Raw genomic sequence first — 8,100 nt, 5'->3', positions numbered from 1 at the left:
GTTGGGCTGGGCTGAAGCCAGAAACTCCATCTAGGTCTCCCACATTGGTGGTAAGAGTCCAAGAACTTGGGTCACTGCTTTCTGAGGCACACTGGCAGGGAGCAGGATTGGAAGCAGAGTAGCTGGGAATCGAACAAGCACTCTAATATGGGATGCTGGCCTTGCAAGCAACAGCTTAACCTGCTGTGCCATAACACTTGCCTCCTCATCTCTTTAACCAGCAATATCTGCAAAGACCCTATTTCCAAATCAGCCCACATTCTGAGGTTCTAGGTGGAAGTGAATTCTGAGAGGTCACTGTGTATCTTACTCTACTGGCACTATGGTGGGAAACAAGGAACTTTTCCTTTCTTCGTACTTTATACCCTAAGTGTAACTTCCCTGGGAGCGTCTTGAGGATTAAGTGTGATAATACACAGAAGACAATTAGCACAATATCTAGCATGCAATAAACATTCAAGTAATGCTAGCTATTGATTATGGCAATTATATAGTTATAATTTATTCAATATTGCTATTTCCTTCTTTTTTTGGTAAAATTTATTTATTTTATTTGAAAGGCAGAGTTACAGAGAGAGATGGAGAGACAGAGAAAGAGAGAGGTCTTCCATCTGCTGGTTCACTCCCCAGTTGGCCACAACGGCTGGAGCTGTGCCGATCTGAAGCCAGGAACCAGGAGCTTCTTCCGGGTCTCCCATGTGGGTGCTGGGGCCCCCTTGGGCCATCTTCTACTGCTTTCCCAGGCCATAGCAGAGAGCTGGATCAGAAGTGGAGCAGCTGGGACTTGAACCGGGGCCTATATGGGATGTCGGCAGTGCAGGCAGTGGCTTTACCCGCTACGCCACAGTACTGGCTCCTATTTTTTTTTTTTAATTATAGAAGAGATCCTAATAACCAAAACCCGTTGTGATTATTTTTGAAACTTTCTTACATATTCATGATTCCCTTAGCATAAATCTCTAGGAATGGTCCACAGAATTCTAAGCTTCTTGCTGTAACAATTACTTTTTTTGGGACTGCATGGTTTTGTGAATGATTTTCCACGTCTCTTTTGTGAAATCATCTTTGTGCATCAGTCTGAAGACCCATCTTTATTCTTCCCAATTTACCATTCTTGGAACTACACCCGCTGCTGAGGCCTGATGGTGTGGAACGCCTGCCCGCCACGTGATTCTTCCGTTGGGGCTCACAGTGGACACGGAGCAAGGCCTGGGAGAAAACACAGAGCAGAGCACGTCACCAGGGGCCAGGCTGCGCCCGAGAGGGACAGGGACCCAATCTGAAACCAAGTCGCTGGAGTTTGCAAAGCAGTTTTGAACACTCAGGTAGACGGTAAACCACAACCGTGGCAGGAAAACAGCCCACCACAAGCCAAGGCCTAAAACCCCAGCTGACTCTGTTCACGCCTTAATAAGAAATTGCTCAGCAGTTCAAACGCCCCGGTTCAAAGCCCTCCCCCCCGCCACAGGAACACGAGAGGCCATCGTTCCGGGGGAACCCTCGGGCCACCAGGGCACAGGACGTTTGAGATCCTGCGCTTCTTCCTCCTCTCCCTGAGCGCGGAGGTGAGGGGGGTTAAGCAGTAGAAGGAACCGTCCGTGGGGCTGCCACTTTGAACTGTGCTTCTCTAGCTGTGATGAGGCCGGGCACTGGTGTGTGACACGTACGTTTCCTCCTGGAGCAAGCACACAAAACTGTAGCCGCTTCTTTTGACCACAATTAGAAAATATTGCCAGTGTAGGTGACCACAGGAGGTATTCAAAAACAACCCAACGGTTCCGACAGAGCCAAAACAAAAAACTAGCCCTCTACACACACATACACTACCCGTTGCCCTGTGGGACACCGCCCACGTGTAAGTATTCTTTCTTCTGTTTGACATTCTTTTTTAAGATAATATTCGAAACAGTTCACAAAAGTCACAAATTTGGAGGTCTAGCTGACAATCTATATTTAGCACCGCAGCAGGCTTGTGAGAACTTGTTTTTATTTTGATTGTTGTGGGTTCCCACCCCTGGAGTTTCGTTTTGACTTTTAGGGTTAAATGACTTTCAAAATGAAACTTGTCCAATTGTCAGATTTTCCCCCAAGTTGTAATTTGAAAACTGGAAGCTTTCCTATTCCATAGGTTTTTGACTATCAGTTTTCTTCCAGAATTCTTCCTCTGGCAGCCAAGCCACCTCCTCCTGTGTGTTTGATCCCTTCCTCCCTCTTCCTGAATGCCTTGGGGGGAAAAATAAACTGAGGCCGAGGGAATGCCCCTGGTTTGATGTAGCAAGAGTATTCTTGCTCCCGGGTGGTTGAGCAAATTTGACCAAATCCATGCCTCAGTCTTCCCTTGGAGAGGGAGATGCAAATGATGTTTCCTTGGACTTTGAAGAATACGGTGATGAGAAAACCATGTTGACTGACAGCTGGGGAGCATGTCTCCTCCTCAGCACAGGTGCCGTCTGTAAGCCTCAGGACCTGGCCCGAGTGTGCAAACTGGATTCTGCTACCCTGCGAGGGAACAGCCTCAGGAGGGCAGGGACTCCATGCACAGAAAGAATGAACGAGTCAACCCATTGGCGAAGAGATGCTAAGTGTGAGCTAATCATTCTCCCTACTTCCTCTCTGATCACATCTTATGGGCAATACTTTTTAGATGTCTGGTACACATTATGCAAAATGTTGAGTAAACTAGGGTTATATTCAGCTTGTATTCATTTTCTACTGTTGCTGTAACAAGTGACCTTCAACCTAGTGGCTTTAAGCATAACATGAGTTTATCATCATCTAGTTCTTGAGTCAGAATTCTGACATCAGGCTTACGGGGCTAAGAGCACGGTGTTAGCAGGGCTGTGTTCCTCTTGCAGCCTCCAGAGGAGAATCTGTTTCCTTGTCTTTTCTGGTTGCTAAAGGTTTGCAGATTCCTTGGCGTGTGCTCCTGCCTCCCTCCCACATGCTCATGAGGACCCTTATGATGGCATCGGCCCACCTCCTTAATCCAGCGTCCTCTCCCCAGCTCAAGATCCTTAACTTAATCACACTTGCAAACTCCCCTTTGCCACGTGAGGTTGCATTCACAGCTTCCGGGGCTCAAGATGTAGCTACATTTGGGAGGCTCATTTTCAAAGCAAGGACACAATCCCAGTACTCAGCACACACCTAGTCCATTGTAGGCACATGACTATTATCTATAGAATGAATAGTAGGGGCAAGGGTGGGGAACATTTGGCTTATGGGTTGTAAAAAGCCTGCAAAATCATTTAGTCTGGCCCTACCAAGGCAACTGCAGGTGTGACACAAAATTCAATACATCTATAGCAGGCTCATTTTTACACTGACCACTTTGTATGGCCCAGGAATGATATAAATATCCAAACGACCCTTGGCAGAGCAAAGGTTCCCCACCCCTGGAATAGACGATGCTTGCTCATGGCTGTTCAGTTCATCAGATGCTCACTGAGCATCTACTGTGAGCCAGACTCTAGGTGTGCAGAGCTGTCCTGGAACACATAGCCTGGTAGGCAAAGAGAAAATGGGAATGAGTGGAAGTACTGGGGCCCGTGAATGCAACCGGACATGGGCAGACAGCACCCAAGGAAAGCAGTTTTGTTTGCACCCTGGAGTGTCTTAAACTGTGGCCTGCTGCCTCATCTAAGAATTCTCTGGGGGCCGGTGCTATCGCACAGCAGGTTAATGCCCTGGCCTGAACCGCCGGCATCCCATAAGGGTGCCAGTTCTAGACCCAGCTGGTCCACTTCTGATCCAGCTCTCTACTGTGGCCCGGGAGTGCAGTGGAGGATGGCTCAAGTGCTTGGGCCCCTGCACCCACATGGGAGACCCAGAAGAAGCTCCTGGCTCCTGGTTTCAGATTGGCACATCTGCGGCAATTGGCGCCAATTGGGGAATGAACCAGCAGATGGAAGACCTCTCTCTTTCTCTGTCTCTCCTTCTCTCTCAAGTAAAATAAATAAATCTTAAAAAAAATTCTCTGAACACATCGTCTTGGCAAAGTTGATTACTTATATTTCTATTTACTTATGCCTCGTTTCTCTCCCAGGTGCTCTTCTGATGTTCTAAGGGTCTCTAGTGAGAATCGTGAAAGAAATCCGTGAAAAAGTTTCTGTAGAACTTCCCCATCGCCACCCTCTGCCCAACTCGGGGACAGCTCAGGCACTGCAGAGGAGGTCGGAAAAGCAGACTAGGTGAAGTGGTTTCCCGAGCTAGCCTGGGAGCCGAGGCGCGGCAGCTCCTTGGTGAGACGGAGAAACATGCTGCAAATGTCAGATGGTACCAGGACGCCTGGCCTTTCAGAACACAGCTGTTAGCAAGGCAAAGACGGCTGCTCGCGCGCCAGCCTGCACTGACTGAACTCCCGTGACTCACTTCTGAACAACACCGCACAGCTTGAGTTATTTCTGTACGGGGTCATCTGGGTTTCAGAGGGGCTGTCCAGATGCAGACCTTGCTTTCCGAGAGCCAGCGTGGCCATCCCAGCCTTGGGGCTTTCTGCATTTCTCTCCTTTCCTCCCTTCCCTTTTCTCCCTCTTGTTCCTTTTTAAGCAGCCAGCAATGGAGTCTCCTTTGTCTGCTGGGTACTCACCTGGCTGGCTTGAAGCAGGAGTTCAATGGGAGGCTGAGGGGAGAAAAATCCTGAGACCGCGTGGAGGACAAGTCAGAGGTGGGACAACCTCTGCCTATGTCACTCAAGAGTCTGATTTTGCAAACCCATATCCCCTCCCCCACAAGGATCCCAGGCTCTTGTGGAAATAAATACTTCACTCCTTTTTGAAAGGCTGAAATTCCTCCCAGTCTGAAGGGATGTTCTCGTGTTAAATTGTGAACACATTTATTCACGTGTCGTCTTGCAAGCTTTTCCTCTACACTTTCTCGTGTTTATTAGCCGATAACCCTCCCAAGCACCATCATTTCTGGGTGGTGGATGCTGGTTAAAACAAACAAACAAAAAAAATTGCTAATCCTGGACAGCTGCTTTCAATTCTGCCCAAATGGACTTGGAGCAGGAGATTTGTTCATTCAGAGTGTTTTCAGATAACTTTTTTTTTAAGATTTATTTATTTGAAAGGCAGTTACAGAGGCAGAGGGAGACAGAGACAAACAGAGAGAGAGAGAGAGAGAGAGGTCTTCTATCCGCTAGTTTACTCCCCAATTGGTCGCAATGGTGGGAGCTGAGCAGATCTGAAGCCAGGAGCCGGGAGCTACCTCCAGGTCTCCCACGCAGGTGCAGGGACCCAAGGACTTGGACCATCTTCTATGGCTTTCCCAGGCCATAGCAGAGAGCTGGATTGGAAGTGGAGCAGCCAGGACTTGAACCAGTGCCCATATGGGATGCTGGCACTGCAGGCGGCGGCTTTATCCACTATGATAAAGCACCAGCCCCAGATAACTTTCAAAACCTGCATTTCTCCATGCTAATGCATTTCTGCTGCCCACACCTGACCAGGCATGTGTGTGCGCGTGTGCACACACCCCTACACTTTGTGTTTCCGAGTCAGCCAGTGTCAGCGAGCATCACCACTAGCCTGCAGCATTCGAATGGCCCTTAGTTGTTCTCAGGTGAAAGAAGTTTGAGGACTATGCAGAGCTGAAGAGATTTTGATTTGCTAAAAAAAAAGAAAAAAAAAGAAAGAAAGAAAGAAAGAAAGAAAGAGAGAGAGAGAGAGAGAAAGGGGAGGAGTGCCACAGGCTGGCCATGTTTTTATTTGCTAGGAAATGTCATTCAGGTAGAAAGCAACTTACACCGCTCCCTTACAGAAACACATTAACCATAGAAATAGGAAGGGCAGACTGAAAAATAAGGGATCGTCTTCTAAATCTCACAAATGTCGCTTCACAAAAAACTCACCGCAGCGTCCTTTTGATCTGGTTTTATCGCGACCAGCGAAAGCCCCATCGTGAACAAGCATTTGGGAAAGAAATGTGGAAAAATATTGCAATTCCCTGAGTGAGAGGGAGCCCTCGTGCTTGTGCTATCTCATCTCCAAAAGGATGGGGAGCAGAGTCGGGTTTCAGTCCAGAGGCAGAAGCAGGGAGCCTCATCCACTGGAACCTGCATCTGGCCGGCTGACTGGGCAGGATGTCCAGATGGGCACCTGCTCCTGACCTCCACTCCCTCAGCCCTCCCTCGGGGGTTGGAATCAGAGCTGCTGGTTGCACAGCGTCCTTGGCCCTAAGGATGCTCCCATCCAGCTGACCCTCCGCTGGGCCTGGCCTGTGCCGACATCATGGTCCCAGGCTGGTGGGGGTGGGGGAGCAGCCAGCTCAGGCTCTCCATCTTGACATCTTACTTGCCCCGCTCCCAAAGAACCCTGAAGTAGAACACGCAGCAGAGGCGGGTGGGCTGAGACACTGCAGGGCCAGACAACATGCTAAACACAGGCTTAAGGGTACGTCAATAGCTTCGCGGAAAACTGGATGAAAAGATCATTTTATTTGGGTGCAAACATTTTTGAGAGCCATGCGTCCTTCTTTTCATAATACAGATTTCCATGCACTTTTGGAAGACCCGTCATATGCACGGATTTCACAATATTTTGTACTAAAATAAGCTTTTTTAATTCCATTTTTCGATGAACTTAAACTTTTTTTGAGAGGCAGAGAGGGAGACAGACAACTGCCACTCACAGGTTCACTCCCCAGATTTCCACAGATGGCACCTGGCGGAAGCCTGGAGCAGAGGTCTCCACCCAGGTCTCCCCTGTGGGTGGCAGGACCTCAATGACCTGACCATCACTACTGCCCCAGGGTCTGCGTTAGCAGGAGCAGGTGCCAGGTACCAAACCCAGGTACTCCGATGCGGAACATGGGCGTCTTAACCAGGGTCTTCACCGCGAGGCCCAACGTCTCCCACCCTCCTTGGCACTTACTCTACAGCTGGTCATAGCACCCAAGTGACTGGAAAGCTTGCGGCCGAGGGCTGGGTTCTGCAGACCGACGGAGAGACTTGGGGCGCCGCCGGGAGGCCCGTAGCCTGGATCCAGGGATGGAAATGGCTTGCACTCACGAGACAGCAAGCCCAGGGAAGCTCTTCCCGCACTCGCTACACTCAATAGACAGTCCCAGAGCTGCTAGCAAAGCCACGCCGCCTCCGGGGAGGTTGAAGGGCAGAGAGAAACGCCAGTAATAAACACACTGAAACTGACAAGGCAGCGCTGCAGTTGCGGGATGACTAACCCTGGCCTGGTTGCGAAACCTCGCGCCGGTCGCTGTGGTTGGCACGTCAGGGGCGCCTTGGGCCGTGCTTGCACTGCCACCTAGTGGTTGAAAAATCAAGGCTCGGCCTGGGAGGCGTTCTGCACCTGAGTGGGACCAAGGCGGGCAGCTACCATCAAGAGCAATTTTCCTCGTGAAAACTTGGTAAGGTGAGCATTTCATTCAAAGAGTTGCATGCCAATTTCATCATTTAATTTCCTATTCCCTCGCAAAGTCTCTGAGAGTAAGGATAGGGCCAAGGGGTAGCAGCCTAGGACAGTGAAGGTGCATTTGAGTCACTAACTCTGGAGTGTAATTTAGGGAAATGGCTTAAGTTTTCTCTTACAAAAATGTGACTCAGCAATACCAACCGTCCACTACTCAGAAGATGATGCAAGGCCGGAAGATGGAGCCACTACCTCTCCCCTTTGTAAAACCTGCTCGCCTAGGCCCTACGCTCTCCAGCTTCTAAAACACAGTGTTTCTTTTTCTTGATGTCATGAAAAACCAATCTGTTATTTAACTTCTGAATTTTTTTGAGATTTATTTACTTATTTATTTGAATAGCACAGTTATGGAGAGAGGGAGAGAGATCTTCCATCTGCTGGTTCACCCCCTAAATGACCTCAATAGCCAGGGCAGGGCCAGGTTGGAGCCAGGAGCCAGGAGCTTCCTCTGGGTCTTTCACATGGGTGCAGGGACCCAAGGACTTAGGTCATCTTCTGCTACTTTCCCAGGCACGTTAGCACGAAACTAGATCAGAAGTGGAGCAGCCAGGACACAAATCTGCCCAAATGGGATGCCAGCACCACAGGCAGGAATAATGCCAGCCCCCACTTTCTGAATTTCGGAGAAATACACCTTTATGTCTGGAGACTCCTTGGTACGGGGATGTGGACTTGT

The 8,100-nt window shown here is 49.3% G+C and overlaps 1 long non-coding RNA gene across 1 annotated transcript; it reads right to left on the bottom strand.

Annotated features, from left to right (window-relative positions):
* Positions 1-1,081: 1,081 nt before the first annotated feature.
* On the bottom strand, positions 1,082-7,188 carry LOC103349848 (uncharacterized). Its single transcript, XR_011388968.1, has 2 exons — positions 6,873-7,188; positions 1,082-1,209 (listed from the first exon to the last, which is right to left on the bottom strand). It is a non-coding gene; the product is annotated as an uncharacterized lncRNA (long non-coding RNA).
* Between the last annotated feature and the right edge of the window lie 912 nt (positions 7,189-8,100).

The sequence above is a fragment of the Oryctolagus cuniculus genome, chromosome 5 (assembly GCF_964237555.1).
Source record: "Oryctolagus cuniculus chromosome 5, mOryCun1.1, whole genome shotgun sequence".
NCBI lineage: Eukaryota > Metazoa > Chordata > Mammalia > Lagomorpha > Leporidae > Oryctolagus > Oryctolagus cuniculus.
The sequence above is the reverse complement of the archived record's forward strand: the minus strand, read 5'-3'. Positions and strand labels throughout refer to the sequence as shown.